At 37.7% G+C, this 16,133-nt stretch overlaps 1 long non-coding RNA gene across 1 annotated transcript in view; it reads left to right on the top strand.

Moving 5' to 3' along the window:
• LOC143676527 (uncharacterized) overlaps positions 1-9,239 on the top strand; it is a 36,165-nt gene extending 26,926 nt beyond the window's left edge. The window contains exon 4 of the long non-coding RNA XR_013172147.1: positions 9,123-9,239. This is a non-coding gene — a long non-coding RNA (uncharacterized LOC143676527). The remainder of the gene's footprint in view (positions 1-9,122) is intronic.
• The last annotated feature ends 6,894 nt before the right edge of the window (positions 9,240-16,133 follow it).

The raw sequence follows: 16,133 nt of genomic DNA, 5'->3' as shown, positions 1-16,133 counted from the left end.
TTGAACAGGGCTGTGCACTTGGTTCAATGCTCTGCTTCCTCTGTCTTGAAGTTCTTAATATTGAGTAAGGGGCCATGCATTCTTATTCTCACTGATTCCCACAAAGTATGTAGCCAGCTCTGCTATGGGTGGTACCAGCTCCTTTCAGTGCTGCACTCTCGCTCAAGATTTCCATCAACCCTGCCCCATACCCTTATGAAAATCACCTTCACTAAATTCTTAACTACACTCTTTTCTCGTGCCTGCCATCTGATTCCTGCTCAGGCCCTGCCGATACAGAAGGAAATGAGGTAAGGCTGGTTTGATTTTTATGATCCTTTGTTAGCTCCTAGTGATCATTGTTTTGGTAGGTTCTCCAATCCTATTCCATTATATAAAAGATTCTAAAATCTGACAGTACAACTCTGGTGAATCTAATTTGTCCAATATCCCTTCATCCCCATTTATTAAAAATTGGCTGGTATTTGCCTATTTTCGGTTCAATTCCCCCTTTCTTGTTTTCTACAGCTCCTCAAAGAATACTGGCAATGTTTAGTTTAACTTTACAGGTTCTTTGGAGATAATTTAAGACCAAAAGCATAACTGTCCTTATGAAATTAGAGCTCAAATTCCCTCTTAGCAATATTTTGTCTTTTTTTTAGTCCAATGAGAGAAGTTTGCTTTCTCTTTTTTTCACCTGTCAATATCCTACTGTTAGCCTCAGACAATATTTCCTTCTTTACCTTCTACTTGCTCTGATCAAGATTTAAAAGACACTTTTTTCATTGTAAACCTCAGTTCATTTAATACCATAGTTTTCCTGAAACTATCTTTGCAAATCTGTGCCACCCTCTAATATGAATTCTTGGTTATGTTGCCTCTATCCAATCTTTTTGAAGCTGTGGAAAGGACAAAAGGTATCAATGTACATATTCAGAGCCTTTGGGCAGCCCCCACTCCCCTCCTCTTCTAAGGAGGAAGGATTTTTTTTTTACTGTTGCTTTAGTTTTAGGGCCTGGGCTTTTGTAGGTCTGATTCTGGTAATCAGGCAGAGAAAGATCAGATCAGTTTTCCACAGAAAAAGCCTGGAAAGAGAAAAAATTATAGAGTTTGGGTTGAAAGCAGAATTGTTTGGAAGGAGAGTTTGGGGGAAGAGTCCAGAAAAATGGCAGATGTTAGGAAAGAACTGTCATGATGATGGACAAGAAGTAAAGAGAAGGTATAGGTAATTTTGGTACCTAGCATCTCTTCTAGAGACTTCCTAAAGACTTAAATTACTTTTAATGTTTTCTTGGAGGTTGGTGTGTTGAATATATCACCATGCTCAGATCAGCCATGAGAAGGGCCATCTGTGTTTTATGTATGTTTGTTTAAAATCTGAACTGAAGATTGATTTCTTTAGAATATCTGGTCCTTTCCTTCTCAGTAGTCTCATTTGCAATTTCACAGTTAGGATTACATTATGTGAACTTGTGGAAGCATCTTTCAACTCAGAATTTCCTGATGTAAAAATCAAGCCTAATTTTTTTATATGAACATCCTAAAATCTTGGTTACTATTTCTGAAGCTATATTACATGGGATACTAGTTCTGGAAGATTTTATTTTCAAGAGAATAAAAATTGAATGTTCTATGCTAAATGCTTAGAAAATGCTATTAATTTTATACTCTTTTCTTGAAGATTACTTGCACATTCACATATTAAACACTCTGAAAAGTCCCTCTATAAAATCATCTGCTTAACTTGGTTTAACCTTGGAATACCCAAATTTATTTTGAGAAACCAAATCATCTACACCTACAAGTTTATTGTCTACACTTTATATTAATATGACTTTACTACCTGGCTATCTTTATGCCCATGTTTTACTATTGAGGAAATCCTTGCCCATGAAGTTAAAGTTGTAAATAACTCTATTGTTAATTTCTGGAACTTCCCCCCAAATCTTATCTAAACTCAATTTATCCTCATCAGAGTAAGTACTACTTCTGAGGAAAATAGATGACATAAAAGGAAGGTTTAGTCAAGATTCAACAATCCAGGTCCATGCTCTGTTCCCCTCCTAAACTATTATATCACTAAACTTATATAATTCAAATCAAGCCCCTACTTTGAAAAGTCCACCTTAAAACCAGATTCCCCTAAATCTTGTAAGTATCCCCAGTTTGTCTGTCTCACTTTGAGATATTATTAAGATTCTGTCAAGGTAGTGATGATGCAAAAATTTCAGCCTCTGCTTTACTTTATCAACAGATTACCTTAGGGGGAGTCAAGATTTGACAATGTGATCACAGAACACACTTTTCATGTGATCCTATTTACAACCCAAACAATAGTGGTTCAAGGAATACACTTGAGGGTCACAAGATGATGTAGAAAAATTCAGTATCTAGGAAGGCCTGGATTCAACCTATTGAAATCACCTTTAAATTATGCAATATTTCTTAATGTAAATATCTATCCTATCAGCATATTTATATGCATGCAATAAGAGAGGCTTGTCTTTTCTTCATGTATTTCCTGTTAGGATAAATTAATATCAGGATAAAATTTTCTTTCCAATCTTCATTGAGATGAAATTCAGTTTTTTCTTTCTGTGTGTTCTTATATAGAGAGTAAGTCATAAGAATTTATGTCAGAACTTATTTGGAAGAGAATAGAATGAGATAAAGATCTTTAAAAAGCAACTCCAGGCTTTTGGTCAACCAATATGACAGTGCCATTCCTTAATGGAATCTTTGAAAAACTAGCAAAAACTGACAGAGTCATCTTCTGCAAAACTTCAGAAAACAGTACTGATAGAGTCCCCAAAATAAGTGAAGTAAATATTGATAGATTTGAAATAATGTGTAAAAGTTCCATATTTATGGTTGCATACTCCAATTCATCACTTTCAATAATGGATAAACATTTAGACAGAAGATCAATAAGGAAAAAGAAGGCTTGAATAATACTTTAAGCCAACTAGAACTAACAGATATATAGAACACATCAGCCAATGGTAGCAGAGTGTACATTCTTCTCTAGTGCACACAGAACATTCTCCAAGACAGACAATATGTTAGGTCACAAAACAATCTCAATAAATTAAAAAATATTGAAATCATACAATATATCTTCTCTGATCACAGTAGAATGAACCTAGAAGTCTATAACAGAGGGAAACTAGAAAATTCAGAAATGTGTGGAAATTAAACAATGCACTCTCAATCAATCAATGGGTCAAAGAAGAAATTTCAAGGGAAATTAGGAAGCATATTGAGGTGAATGAAACAATCAATGGGTCAAAGAAGAAATTTCAAGGGAAATTAGGACCAGATGATTTCACTAATGAATTTTACCAAGCATTCCAAGAATTAACACAAATCCTGCTCAAACTCTTCCAAAAACTACAAGAGGGGGGAGGACTTGCTGACTCATTCTATGGAGTCAATATCACCCTATCACCAAAGAAATCAAAAGAGACCTAAATAAATGGAAAAACAGTCCATGTTCATGGATTGGAAAATTAAATAGTGTTAAGGTGTCAATTCTACTTAAGCAATTTACTGATTCAGTGATCCCAATAAAAATTCCAACAGTAAAAAAAAAAAAAAAAAAAAAAAAAAAATGGGCGGGCCGCGGTGGCTCAGCGGGCAAGAGTGCTTGCCTGCCGTGCCGGAGGACCCCGGTTCGATTCCCGGCCCCAGCCCATGTAAAAAACAAACAAACAAACAAAATATAATAAAACAAGAAAATGTTTAAAAATGTTTCCCTTTCTTCCTCCCTTCCTTCCTTCCATCCTTCCTTCCTTCTCTGTCTTTCCTTCCTTTCCTCCCTCTCTCTTTAAAAAAAAACAAATTCCAACAGTATTCCTTATAGAAATGGAAAAGTCAATTACCAAATTTGTGTAAGAACTAAGGAAGTCTAAATAGTAAAAAACATCTTTAAAGAGAAAAACAAAGTTGAAAGAATCACATTTCCTGATTTAAAAACTCATTACAGGGTGCATGGGTGGTTCGGGGATAGAATGCTCCCTTTCATGAGGGAGACCCGAGTTCCATTCCTGAACCACGCATGCCCCCCCCCCAAAAAAAAAAGAAAAAATGAAAGTAATCAAATAGTATGGTGCTGGCACAAGGACAGATGTGTAGACCAATGGAACTGAATTGAGAGTTCAGAAATAAACCCTCACATCTATTGCCAACTGACTTTTTTTTGCATGGATAGGCTCCAGCAATTAATTTTTGATAAGGATACTCTTTCAGTTTGTTAAGCTTCTGAAAGCGATGTTCTCAAAATGGCCTGGCTTTTAACAATGGGAATTCATTAGCTTGCAAGCTTATGGTTTTGGCAAATGTGTCCAATCTAGGCATCATCAAAATTGTGCTTTCTTCCTGAAGACCAGCTGCTAGCAATCCTGAACTCCTTTGGCATATGGTAAGGCACAGGGCAAAGTCTGCTGACCTATCCTTTCTCTTCCAGGTTTTGTTGATTGCAGCTTCTTGCTTCCATGGCTTCTTCTGTCTTTTGTTTTCATCCTGTTTAAAACAGACTCTTATAAGAGGATTAAGACCCACCTTGGGTCACAACTTAACCGAAGTAATCTAATCAAAAGGTCTTGCTTACAAAAGATGTTTACCCACGGGAATGGATTTGCTTTAAAAACTTGATTTTCTGGGGTGCATACAGTTCCAAACCACCACAAGTGCCAATTCTGCTCAATGGAGGAAGAATAGTCTTCAAGAAATGGTGCTGGAAAAACTAGATATCCATATGCTAAACAATGATGGTGGATCTCTATCTCATCTCATATATATAATTTAACTTGGATCAAAGTTTTATATATAAGAACCTAAAGTATTAAACTCCTGGAAGCAAACATAGGAAAGCATTTTCAGGACATTTCGTTAGGCAATCACTTCTTAGACTTTACACCCAAAGCATAAGTAACCAAAAGTAAAAAAAAAAAATAGGAAATTGGAATTTTTCAAAATTGAAAACTGTTGCATGTCAAATATTTTCACCATGAAAGTAAAAATGCAACCTACCTAATAGAAAATATTTTAAAATCACATATTTGATAAGGGTTTAATATCTAGAATATATAAAAAAAAATCTACCAACTGAACAGTAAACAAACAAAAATTCTAAATGGGCAAAAGACCTGATAGACACTTCTCCAAAGAAGAAGATATGAAAGTGGCCAAAAGGCACATGCAAAGATGCTCAAAATTATTACCTGTTAGGGAAATGGAAATGAGAAACCACAATGCAATACCATTTCATACCCACTAGAATGACGTACTAGTGGAAAAAAAAAAAAAGGAAAAAAAAGGAATGCAAAAAGTTACAGCCTCTGTGGAAAAGATTTAGGGGGTTCCTCAGAAAATTAAGTATTGAATTACCATATGCTCCAGCAACCCCCCTGCTAGGTATATACCTGGAAGAACTTAGAACAGGAACTTGAACAGATAACTGTACACTGATATTCATGGTGGGTTTATTCATATTTGCCAAAAGATGGAAGCAAATCAAGTGTCCATCAACCAATGAATGGATAAATAAAATCTCGTATATGCAGTCAATGGAAAATTTATTCAGCTGTAAAAAGAAACAAAGTTCCTATATAGGTGACAACACAGATAAACCTTGAAGACATCATGTTGAGTGAAATAAGCCAGGCATGAAAGAACAAATATTGTGTGATCTCACTGACTTGAAATGATGAGAATAAGCACATTCATAGCTTCATAATCTAGAGTGTAGATTTGCAAGGGCTAGGTATGGGATAGGGAATGGGGAGTTACTACTTAATTGGCACAGAGTTTGTTTTGGGTGATGGGAAAGTTTTGGTATGCTCGGTGGTGATAACACCATGAATGTAATTAATATCATTGAATTATATATATGAATGTGGTTGAAATGGAGCATCTTAGGTTGTGTACGTATCTGTATGGAGTAAATTTTTTTTTAATTAAAAAAAACTTAAAACCCATAGGATTGTACAATACAGTGAACCCTAATGTAAACTATGGACTATACTTAATAGTATAATTATAATGTTCCATTTGTTGTAACAAATGTACCACACTAATGTAAAGAGTTAACGTTCTAGCTTGCTAGCTGCCAGAATGAGATATACCAGAAACAGATTGGCTTTTAAAAGGGGGAATTTATTAAGCTGCAATTTCACAGTTCAAAGGCCATGAAAATGTCCCAATAAAAGCAAGGCTATAGAAATGTCCAATCTAAGGCATCCAGGGAAAGATACCCTGTTCAAGAAGGCTAATAACATTCAGGGTTTCTCTCTCAACTGAAAAAGAACATGGCAACATCTGCTAGCTTTCTCTAGAGGTTTATTTGTTTCATAGAGCTCCCCCAGGGGTGTTTTACTTACTCATCTCCAAAGGCTCTGGTTGCACAGGCTTTTGTGGTTCTTGAGAAAGAAATTCTCCAAAATATTTCCTCTTTTAAAGGATTCCGGTAAACTAATCAAGACCCCCCTGGAATGGGTGGAGTCACATCTCCCTCTAATCAAAAGTTAGTACCCACAATTGGATGCGTCACATCTGCATGAGATAATCTAACCGATAGGTTCTGACCTGCATTATTGAGTATGGATTGAAAGAAACAGCTGTCTCCACAAGACTCCACAAGACTGGATTAGGATTAAGATGTGGCTTTGCCGGTGTGCCTAATCCTTTCAAAGTTAATAAAAGCAAAAACTGTGTGAGTGGTGGTGGTGGTGGTGAGGATTGCAGGAATTCAGTATTTGTTGCGTGTTCTTTTCTCAAACTTGTCTAATAAAAAAAAGTCCTCCCCTTGAGATTTAAAAATCTCCATTGCACAAATGTGATATAATAAGCCTTATATCAATGAGGACAGTTCTTGGTTCTGTGGTTGCTGTAGCTTCTTGGAAGTTATTGCAATCTCCCAGTCATCTGTTCTGCAGGATTAACAGAGGGAGATTGATCTGGGAGAGTAGATAGGATACAGGACCTTTCCCCATTTCCCAAGGTAGGGTTTCTTGTCACCTGCTGTTTCTCATCTGTCCATGTTCTCTCCTATCAACCAAGCCTTCCTCTGCCACTCTCTGCCTATGATGAGATGGGAAGAAGATTTATAGTTTCGCAAAACTGTACTGTATTTCATATTTAAAAATAAAAAACAAAATTAAAAAATCTGTATACATTTGTATGTACTCGAGCCTCGGTGTCCTCATCTGAGCAATGAGGATTTTATTAACTGCCTTCAGGTCCTTAAAGGTTGTTGTGGTGACCAGGATACAAAAGCACTTAGGAAAATATAAAATTTTAGCATGCATGTAAACCATGCTTGATATGTAAAGGTGGTGATAGGTGTAAGTGCTACTTCACATTACAGTAGAAGTAGTAAATGATAATTCAAAATTTGCCAAGGGAAAAACGTACTCTCCTGGTCACTCAAAATATTTCCACTAAATTAATACAGCTTTCAACAAAAGCTTAGTTTAAGATAACTACGACCATTTTTTTTTCTATTAGCTTAGCTTTAGTTTTGGATTTAATTCATTCAGGCTACAAAACTACAACAGTGATCAAAGGCATAATTATAACATATTTATAGCCTATTATTATTGTAACATTCTGAAGTAAAGGGCAAAAATTCCACCCAGTGAACTTGTTCTTCCTGTTACTGACACAAGATTGAGACATTTAAATGCTAAGACATGAATCCCTGAGGCGGGACATAAAATATTTATAATGAAGGGAGTATGGACCAATAAATTTCAGTTATGAATGTTTTTAGCTAGAAGAAATAATAAATAACCTTCCACAGGCAATATTTCAGTTTGCATTTATTGTACCTCATCACACCAGATTTTCAGGAAACAATAATGATTGCATAGTAGAACACTAAATTTCTCTCATGTTTAATGAACGATTAAACTGTTAAGCCTTTCATTATGATGTAAGAGCCTCCCTAATTTAACTGTGAGATGTGGTTTGCTTGGAAAAAGTATAGTTAGTGATAGTACCAATAAACAGATTGTAATTTATATACTTTCTATTGGGAAAAAAAAAAGATACTTGCATTTAAAGGATACTTGCATTTATAGGTAAGCTTTGAAAAAGGAATATCAAACTCTTAGTTTTGGGGAAATGGGAACATTATTTAATAGTGAGATGAGCCATGTACTATGGATCTTATCTCTAGTCCATTTAAACAGTTCTAAAATTGGTAGGGAAAATAGCCAGGCTAAATCTGATATGCATTGTGAAGCAGATAGCATAGGAGAGCTTATGGCACCTGGGAAATAATGCTGGATTGGAGGTCGGAAGTCCTAAATCAGAGTTCTAACTTTCTAATTTAGTAACTTAGTAGGTGTGTGACCCTAAGTAAGTCATTAAGCTTCTCCTGTTTCTTTATTTGTGAAGGAAGAATAATAGCCCTTATCTTGCACAGTCATTGTAAAGATCAAAGGAGATAAAATGTGTCTTAGCCTGGGCTCCCCAGGAAGCAGAGCCTAACTACCACTTTCTTATTGGCAAGTGTGATCCTGGAAACAGGAAGGAATGAGGGGGAGGGAAGCCAGACAAGGAAGGAGGAGAACTAACTCCAACATGCATAATCTGTCAGTCATCACTCTTGATATTCACTTTCCTGATTTCTGGATGCTATCTGAGAGCCTTCATGTGAGATGTGTATTATGACCACCTATCTCAAGAATGGGGAAAGAATTCATTCAGCATTCACCGCCCTCATTGGTCATCTATGAGGTGTTAATTCCCCCACACTCTAGGTTGTGTGTGTGTGCTAGTGGGAAATAGGTGCCCTCCCTGTCCCCCACTTGTATATAATGGAAAAGCCCTGGGGTGGGAAGCTTGCAGCTGGGTGCTGCTAGGTTGTACCTGTGGGACACCATCCACAGCCCACAGAGATCTGGTGATCAGAGAGGAGAGTCTGGAATGGGACAGGGGAGCTCAAGAGAACCCCAGGAGATGCACAAGGTGTCAATAAGATATGCAAAAGCATGTTAAAACTGCAAAGTTGTTATTAATAATCAAGGATAAAACTATTTGCTACCTCATGGATTTAGGTAGATTTCATTAGGAATATATATATGTCCAAGAACCCATAATTACATTATTAAATTTTGCTTTAAATCATGTTCACGCAGGACTCTTCTGAGACCAAAGAGGAATACTCACGTACTTCTTCCAGGAGCATACAAAATTTAATTTTTTAAAAAGAATAAACATACTATTTACTTGGAAAGATAAAGCATTAAATAAAATCTGGCATTGCTCTCGCTGTTTCTGTATGTGTGTCTGCTTTCCCTGAAATCCATCAGAACAGGATTTAGCTTTCCAGTTCCATGTACCGTGGTCTACTGCAAAGGATCCTGAATTGCACACAGCAGAAGGATGAGTGATTTTCTTGGTCACACGAGGTGTGATATGGTTATAAGTTTGGTTACATGAGACCACGAAAGCTTTCTGTTATATTTGCGGAGATGTCGGGAAATATCTCCATATAAAGGTTTTGTGGATTGGTGAAGGGAGAAGGAGTGAGAGGAAATGAGGTTTCTGTGGGTGAAGAAATGGAGTCAGGAGTCCTGAGTGCTCTGGCATGTGCACGTGTGAGGGGCTTTTGCAACATGCTCATGCAGAAACCAGAAATGGAAAACTTATCAGGTTTGAGTTTTCACTTCACCAAATGTGACTCCTGACATATTCCATATTTCATTTATGTGTTCTGATCTAAGAAGAAAACGGGCTGAAATTCATCCTCTGTGATAGCACCAAGTAGAAAGTCAAACTGACTTTCATAACAAATATTATCAGGATGTTCCTTGCTGAGAAACCTGGTAAGTGCTGGTAAGATGGAATGTGAATGCTGAAATTGTAGGGTTCATGTAAGTCATCATCTAATAACTACCTTATTTACCTAATAACTGAGGAGAAAACAAGAGGAGACAGATGCGCTCGCTCACCCACTGTTTAGCTTTGTGTTCCTCTCTGGCTGAATGCCATTTCCAGGTGTTTGGTGTTGAGCCAAATACTAAAGTTAGACATTTGGTACAGCCCTGGTTGAGGGTGATGTAGGAAAGCTTGTTCAGTCCTCGCCCCTTGGCACTGCTATTAGTACCTCTCATTCTAGGGCTGTCAAATGTATCCACCAGTTTAAAGGAAAATGAAATAAATAAGATGGTAATGTGATCAGAAAAACTATTAGAACTCAGATCTTATAGCAGGGTCTCCCTCAAATTCCACTTTTTTTATTTAAAAATGTTTTAAATTTATTTTTATTTCTTTGGAAGAACATGTAATATGAGTGATGCTTTTATCCTTTTTTAGTTGTTGGTCCAAATCTTATTCTAAAAGCACTCAAGGATATATACATTGTAAAGATAAAATCCAGAAAAGCAAAAATCAGAATTTCAAACACCAAAAGAAAACACACACACACACACACACACGCACACACACAAAACAAGGAATGTGCTTGTATCTGAGTTCATCAGTTTCTAGAATCTAATCTTCAATTTTGCAGATCTGGAAACTCTATCTCCTTAGTACCCACAGAGGGGACTGCAGAGTGATGCTGCTAACCAAATGCACAATAGAATGATATCTGCTATAAGTTAGAATGCCTCTTGATTAAATTATCCCTTACATTGACTGGACTGCTTGATTTTCTGTCCACACATTAAAGGACAAATGATCTTACCCAGTGTTCATCCTCTGAACAGGTATACCTCATTGCTTTAAATATGTGTGCCATGCTTTAGGGAAACATAAAGAGGTGGAAGGATTTATTGGTAAAACCAAAAAGAAAAGTAACAATAGTTCACAGGAAAGGGTCAGCAGATTTCTAATAAGGCCTGAGCAGTCATCCATCTTTGCCATCAGGCAGCAGAGAGTACAGACCCTTGTCAATAAGATGAGTGAGGCTTACTGGTTGGCATCTTTTCACAAGTCCAGAGCCCCCAGAGATTTGACAAGTCTTTTCCATGCTAACTCTGTCAAAAAGCTGTTAGAGCCCAGCAATAGCTGCTGGGTAGCTAGAAGGCTTGGAGAAATAGTTGACCAGGTGTGGCTAACTTTTTTTGCATTAGAGATCTTCTGGATCTTCTCACTCTCTTGGATGCCCAAAGCTTAGAGTTGAGGGGAAGGAGAAGAGAACACAGAAAATATGTTTAATATTTTGACCTCCACACCATGATTAATGGGGTTCTCTTTTAAGATCCCACACAGCAAGGGTGCTTACTTTGGTCTCACACATATTAGAAGGAAAACTGAAACCAGAGCAAGGGCTGAGAGAGAGAAGTCCTTTTTGTGTCTAACTTGGAACCAAAGTAATCCATTTCCCCGGCTTGAGATCCCTGGAATGTAAGAAATAGCAATCATGAAGTTTGCCCCAAGAGCAAGGATTTAAAGCAAAGGTGGTAGTAAGACTCAAAGAATGTTTCATCTCAGCCATGGAAAGGTCTGATAAAATGCCCTGACTCAATAAACCCATGGAATGTACAGGATTCCTGCATTCCATCTCTCAAGCCCCATAGTGTTAGGTTAACTTTTTGCTTTAGTGATTACCATCTTACCCTCCCACAATAACACCTTCCTTTCTCACTGCAGACAGAGTTTCCTTCCAAACTCTGTACAGCAATTGATTAAATTTAGTTAATCTCTGCCTTCAGGGTTTTTTGACAGGAGAAACATTGGATCTTTTACCATTGTACATTGTGTCCCAAAAGCCAGGAAACATTATTAAACAGTATGTTGGTTACATATACAAATAATATACTCAATATGCTTTCTTCAAGCTCCAGGAACATTATCAGGTGAAGTACCTTGAAATTTAAAGCAAGGGGTCTAATTGTATATCTGACAAAAATGTACAATAAGTAAACTACTTTCCTGTTTTTCCAGATCTTTTGTATATTCTAACTCAGTTGTATATTCATTGAACTTTTTCAGATTAAAAATAAAACTTATTGCCTGAAACTTAGAGGTACCAGACTGTTCTAGTTTGCTAGTTACAAGTTTACAGTTCTGAGGCCATGAAAATGTCCCAATTAAAGCAAGTCTATAGAAATGTCCAGTCTAAGGCATCCAGGGAAAAGATACCTTGATTCAAGGAGGCCATTGAAGTTCAGGGTTTCCTCTCAGGTGGAAAGGCACAGGACATGGCAAACACAGTATCTGCTAGCTTCCTCTCCAGGCTTTGTGTTACATGAAGCTCCTCCAGAGGTGTTCTCCTTCTACTCCAAAAGTCACTGACTGGTGGACTCTGTCTCTCTCAGAATCTCAAAGCTTTTCCAAAAAATGCTTCCTCTTTTAAAGGCTTCTACTAATGTAATCAAGACCCCCCTGGAATGGATGGAGACACTCTCCACCTAATCAAGTTTAATATTCATACTGGATTGAGTCACATCTCCATAGAGATAATCTAATTAAAGTTTCCAACATACAGTGCTGAATAGGGATTAGAGGAAACAGCTGTCTTTACAAAAGGGGATTAGGATTAAAACGTGACTTTTTTAGGGTGCATAAATCCTTTCAAACCAACGCACAGACCCAACAATCTTTTGAGCGTATTGTTTGAAAATATAACTAATATGCAAGTCAAAAATAGGTTTACCTATGTTTCTCAAATTTTGGGTCCCTTGTGATTCTTGTAGACACTGAAGATCATTTTAGGATGACTTTTTGCCACCCTCATATAGTGTTCGAAGCTTCAAAGAGAACAGGGCCTAATGGTATTTACTGATATTTAATACTAGCTGCTGACTGATTTATTTAGTAGGACTTTGTCTTTTTTTCATGTTATTTACTATAATTTTTCAAGAAGGAATTTTGGAGTTTCATTCCTTGCATAATGAACACTCACAAAGAACCCTAAATGTTCTTTACTGGACTTTGAATAGCTACTGCCAGAATAATTACTGCAGTACCCATAAAGCCCCAGGATCTAGGTACTAGAGGTTTGAACTCTAGGAAACAAATCCATTAGTGACTCACTTAGAAAGCTGTTGTCATCCTTCTGTGCAGCTCATGTTTATCATAAATAAAGAGGTAATAATGATGCCACACTTTAAATTCATGCCTCTCAAAATAAGAACATGCCTAGTGTTACTCAAAATACCTTCTGGGTGCAAAAAGAACCTCATTATGACAGGAGAAACAAGAGTGAGGGGACAGATTGGGGAGGAGGTGTTCAGGGCCTCTCCTTGACTATTTTTACAGCTCGGTGGAATTCACGCTGTGTAGCCTCTCTCGGGTGTAATGTTAACTCTCAACCAGTGTCTGGCTCTGCAGGCCTCGGGAGCTTCGGTGACTTGTGCAGGGCCAACGGATAGTTGAAAGTAATGACAGTCCAGGCCTGGGAATCATGGCCTGAAACTCTCCCGGAAGCTGGAGAGTTGCTTCTGTTTGAAACTCCCTTTGTAAATGTTCCTGGACCAGTGGTGCTTCCTTAGGTCCTGAAACCTGAGTCCAGAGTCTGACAAGTCCCAACATATCATAGCTCCCGATGCTTACAACATCTGTACTCAGTCTAACCTATCGATTCCCTGAACTTGTTGCCTGGGGCAGAAAGGGAGCTAATTAAAAGAAAACGGAGCTTTGAAAATCTCTGAGAATCTGTCTGAGATGCTGCCACTAACCTCGGGAATTTGAATCACTTCCCAGCACAGGAGCTAACAAATCTTCCTCCGTGCTGCCGAACTGGAAGTGCAATGCCTTTGAAATGGGAAAATAAAAATTACAAACCTCCCTGTCCCCACCTGAACTTTTCCCCTAAGATTTTGAATGGCATGACATAATTTGGGAGTCCAAATTTTCTTTTTTTAAAAAAAAGTGTGTGTGCAAGTGTGTATTCAGAGTAATCGTAGTATGTATTACCAGGGTATTTATGCATTTTAAATTTTAAATTTTAAAATACATTTGAGAGTAGATTTTAAATAAAAAAAAAAATCTCTCTGTGAAATGAGAGCAATTTCTTCCATTTTATAGGTAGGAAAAATGAGACAGAGAGAAGTTAGGTAATTTTTCTTAAGTAATCTGAGTCAGTCCAGAAGGCAGTTGGGCGAGATTACAACTCAGAGATGCTGATACTTAAATACATGTGGGAACCACTAGACCACATGGTTATCTTTCTTATTAGAATCAACTATAGCAAAAAAGCACTTGTGTACTTATAGAATCCTCGTCTGTCCAGTCCTGAAGCAGTTTCTAGGTAGGTTGAAGAAACAAATCACAAAATTGTCACTTAATACTAGCCATAATGGCTTACCCCTTCCTTTATGAACACACTAGGACCTTTGAGGGTGGGGAAAAGATTTAAAGTAGTATCGAGACCCTACTATTTCACTGGGAGAGCAGAAAGCACTTACGGCCATGGTCAAGATTGTATCACTTCCAAAAAGCTGCAAAGGCATTTTGCCAGGCTGGCTGCTTCTTCCCAGGCAAAGGCCAACTAGATGAGAACAGATCACAAAACTTATCATGAGATCAAAACAATAGATTAGAACTCAACATCTAAAAATCCTGAACCTCCTTCCCACATGAGATAGTGTGTTAGTTAATCCATGGATATTCGTTCTTCCACATTCTGAATAAAATTACAGATGAACAAATTGGAAGACCAGAGTTTATGCCTAAATAACCAAATTAGGCCTTTTCTTAATTCACATTCAACATTTAAAACACTGAACATAAATAGCACGTGTCTTAGCAGCAGAGGGTAAGCCAGTAAAATTGGAAAAGTTTGAAACAGTCCAGGTTCAGACTCTTGCATCCTCACCTTTCCCAGAGCTGGAGAGGTAAGAATCAAAAGCTATAATTCCAGGTACACCTGAAAACCAGGTGAGCAGAAGATGTATCTACTGCTGCATAACAAACCGCTCCAAAATCTAGTGACTTAGATTAAACAGAAATGAATTCTCATTTCTCATGGGTCCGTGGGCTGGTAAGGTGGTTTCTGTGTGAGTTTTGCATTGACTCATTCACGTGGCCGCATTGTCTTAGGGGTCAGCTGGAAAGTCCAAGGTGGCCTCTTTTCCATGTGACCTGGGTCATCTCAGGTCTCCATGTGGCCTTTCCCCAGTAGACCAGACTGGACCTCTTACCTGGAAACTTCAGGGCAGCATTCCAAGAGGGCAGAATCACAAATTGCAAGCCTCTTGACGTCTAGACATCTGAGCTCAACATTATTCCCCCGCCCCACATTCTAACTGACAGTTAGTCACAAGGCCAGAGATTCGAAGGGGTAAGAAAATAAACATCCATGGATAAGAGAATCAGCAAAGTCACATTACAAAGCAGCATGCCTACTGGGATGGGAGGAATTTGAGACCACGTAAGATGTACAAAGGAAATGAGGAGGTGAACAAAAGAGTTCTACATACTGTGATGACTTCTGAGAAGGCAGTGATGATTGAGAAAGGAATCACAATTTAGCCCAGTATAAAAGACACTGCATGTGACTCATCAATATGGTGAGTCTTGACCCTTGCCATTTTTCTGGAAGCTAGAGTAGGGTTATTTCTTCTTTAAATAGTGTTAATGTTATTCTCAAGCACCTGGGGTTCTTGGAATTCTTACTCAGATATCAAATTTTCTAGCAAGTTGTTGAGAGATCACATTCTCTGTTAAAAAGCTACTGAGCCCTGGATTGCTTTCTGAGGCAAGCCAATTCTGCCATACTTTCAAAACCTGTTTCTCTGGAATATTTAATGGAATCCAAGATGGTAGTGGTCAACTAGGATGAGAATTAGCTAACGTACATGCGCAGGATTGGTGCAACTCCCCAGGGCCTACATTGCTTACATAAATACTGTAGTTTCAGAGCCTGAGCACCAGTACCTTTAATTTGGTATTCTCAAAACTGTCTCTGAGCTAAGACCTCTATTGCCTTTTTGCTTTCACAGGGCATAGGAAGTGAAGGATCTGGGAAAGGGTTGAGACAAACAAATTTATTCAAGACTATAAAATAAACTCAAGTATAGAGGTAGGAAGGAAAGAGACACTTAAAGACTCACTAAATACATGTTAGTAAATGATCTTATTTTATAGACTATTTAATAACTTAATAAGGGGACTACCTGGGAATAGATCTAATATCTGTAATTATCCTATTCTTTGTTTATTTGGCTCCATCCAAAGAGTTTTATTTTTTCTTTCAT

Source organism: Tamandua tetradactyla, chromosome 3, assembly GCF_023851605.1.
Source record: "Tamandua tetradactyla isolate mTamTet1 chromosome 3, mTamTet1.pri, whole genome shotgun sequence".
Classification (NCBI taxonomy): domain Eukaryota; kingdom Metazoa; phylum Chordata; class Mammalia; order Pilosa; family Myrmecophagidae; genus Tamandua; species Tamandua tetradactyla.
This window is presented reverse-complemented; position numbering and strand designations above follow the sequence as displayed.